The sequence below is a fragment of the Propithecus coquereli genome, unplaced genomic scaffold (genome assembly GCF_000956105.1).
Source record: "Propithecus coquereli isolate 6110/MARCELLA unplaced genomic scaffold, Pcoq_1.0 Scaffold21, whole genome shotgun sequence".
NCBI lineage: Eukaryota > Metazoa > Chordata > Mammalia > Primates > Indriidae > Propithecus > Propithecus coquereli.
This window is the reverse complement of record NW_012146078.1, coordinates 2,709,640-2,712,609: the sequence shown is the minus strand read 5'-3', so window position 1 is coordinate 2,712,609 and position 2,970 is coordinate 2,709,640.

Below are 2,970 nucleotides of genomic sequence, written 5' to 3'. Positions count from 1 at the left end.
CAAACTTAGAAAGAGATAAATATTTAATACTTGGTTAACTCTCCACTAACTTAGTTGCCTCCTAACATGCTCCTTTCTTTCAACTTGTTTCATTCTTATTTCTTGTCCATGTCATACACAGTATTTCTGCTCAACTCTGGCTCCTGCATTTGATGTCAGTTATGATATCAGCTATGATATCAGTTGTAATATCAGTTATGATATCTGTTGTGGCATCAGTTTGATATCAGTTATGAGACCAGTTATGATATTTTTGAAGAAAACAATTGAAAACTGATCCTCTTCAATTCAGGAATAGTTCAAAGAGTGAGGAAGGCTGATAGAGATAAATTAAATTATTGACTATGTTCACTTCTTTAATTTTTTCACTATTTATCAGTATAAACAAAATTTTCATGCTTACAATAAAAAAATTATAAGTTCAAAATATATCCCATTACACAAACTAACAGAATTATAAAATAAAGTATTCATTGTGAAAAAAATGGAAAGCAAGAATAGTATAGTACTTTAAGGTAATGCAGAGTAGCAATTATCTTCAGAATATCTTTGTAAAAACTGCGCAACTTGTGTTTTTAATGCTATTTTACCAATACCTCTGGTATTTCCATGTAATAGCACAAATATACATCTCACTAGCTGATGTAGATTGGGTTCCCTTGCAAAAAGATTCTGAGGTGAAGATCAGAATGCAAGAGTTGTATTAGAGAGCCCTTAGGTTCAACTACTTTGATGACATAAGAAGCAACTAGGCCAAAGGAGAAGTTGAACCCAAGAGTTCTCTAATACAGTTTCAATGAAAGCATCAGCCCAAACAACTGAAACTAGGATAGACATTTATATTTATGCTGAATTGGGGTGAGGGAGCCATATCTTTATAGTATTGCAGTGGCTATTAGATGTGGGTGGCCCCTGAAATAAGGCATGATCTTGAGCAAGGCACCTGTCTGTAGCCAAAGCGATGTTGAACTGGGGTAGCTAGATGAGGACTAGCTATGTACTGAAAGTCCTCCTAGCAGCTTCATTCTTGAAGGGAGATCTCGGAGAAGCCTATTTAGGAACGATTATTTTATAAATTCAGGGAACAATTAGCCCAGGGCTCTAATGAGAATCTCTTCTTGGGGAAATCTTGGGTATAGAGGATTAGTGAGAAAAACTACAAACACTACTGCAATAACAGCTCTTGGAGTCACAAACATAACTATTTCCCCTACTCTCCATTTTGTATCCCCCTCAACATCTACTGGCAGTTTTGCTGATCTCAGTGGCATGATACATGTCCTAACCCCCAAGAAATTTGAGGCCATAGTCCTCATGTTCTTATTAAGCGAGGGTGGTTGCACATGTCCAAAAATGTGGCAAAAAAGTGTCAGGAGACCCCAAATATACCACCTGAATGCTAAATATGTTCCTTCTTGCCCCAACTATGTAACAACAGACCTGCTGTGTATTTCTGATAATCAGATTCAATTAATCCTGCCAAGATGGTGACTCACCTTCTTGCCTCTTTTCTTCCCCCAACCCTGCATATTCATGCTGACTAGATTGTAAAGATTCTTTGAAGTATACATCTATTTCCTCCCTTATCAGTTCCTGCATGTCTTCAGTTGGGTTAGATCATGACTTAACCCTAGAGACCAAGGGAGGGATTGGGGACAGAACCTGAGGATGGGATGCATATTAATGTGCATGAAGGAAGCCTCTCCATCACCTTTAAAAAAGGGAGGCCTGTTCTCCCTAAATAGAAAGGAGCGAGTCACTTCTCTAGCTCTCAGGTTTAGGAAAATTTGGGGTTTCAATAAATTTGGTCTAATACATCCAAATCTCCCTATCCCGTGTGTCGAGGTCACTGTCTTTCCTAATTAGAGCTTATCATAGCAGCCCTGCTTAGATTGAGAGTCAAACCATCTTTGGAGCTCTGTAACTCCTTTGATTATGTCCTGGACCCTCGTCCCCAGCTCTATCTAAATATAGAAAGTGAAAACCTCTTTATGTGTTAAAAGTCCCCTAGCTTTCACATTTTGCTTTCAATTATCAATTTAGTACTCTAAATCTTTCCCTTTCTTTTCCTAAGGCAATAACACTTAGTACGCCCAAACAATTATATGTCCTTTTAGATACTCTTGACGTGCTAGTGCAATCACTTCTGCCAGTACACCATCCCAGGCGAAAGCTTAGTTGTAATGGCACTTCATGCCAGGAGCTATCTGTGCTCCCCCAGCTACTACTAATGAAGTTGTTGCCAGCCGAGAAGCAGGTGACCCAGTTCGAAAATCCCATCTCTATTTTGCTTTTTTCGATGACTATTAGGATCTGTTGTGTCTAGTTGGGCTCTCCAGGAAGCAGACTCCTGAAATGGAAATTCCCATGATGGAGATTTACTAGGGAGTGAACTTGAGTTTAACTCCCAGGGAAAGGAAGAGAAGGGAAGGGAAGGGAAGGAAGTAGAGTTGACCAGAGGAAGAAGTTGAGCTTTGATACAGTCTCAGTGTAGGCCTCCGCAGCCCTACATGAAAGACTAGACTGGGATGGCTCTTTTGAGTTGCTCCAAGTTGGAGAAAAGTGTGTGAGAACTTTATAGCTCCACATTGATTAATCATTAAATATGGGGCATGCCATAACAGGGGGCATACTTTTGGCAAGTTGGCTATCTTCAGCCAGAGTAATGGCCAATGGAGGCTGAAAGCTGGGGTCTATAGATATGTAGTGCAAAAAAATTCTTCATTCCTATGAGAGAATCTGAATGGTGTATCACAGTGTCCACCAAACCAGTGTATAACATTGCACCTAGTTTTAATGCAAGAAATCCTAGACAATCCTACAAGATGCAATAAAAATAAAACATTCTTGTCAAATACCCTTTTTCTTCCTCTCTCAATCTACTCAATTTATGATTGTAGTTAGTCAAAGGAGAAACCAGGCAGAAGTTGAAGAGAGAGCAGACAGTAAATTTAGCATATAATTCTCCCA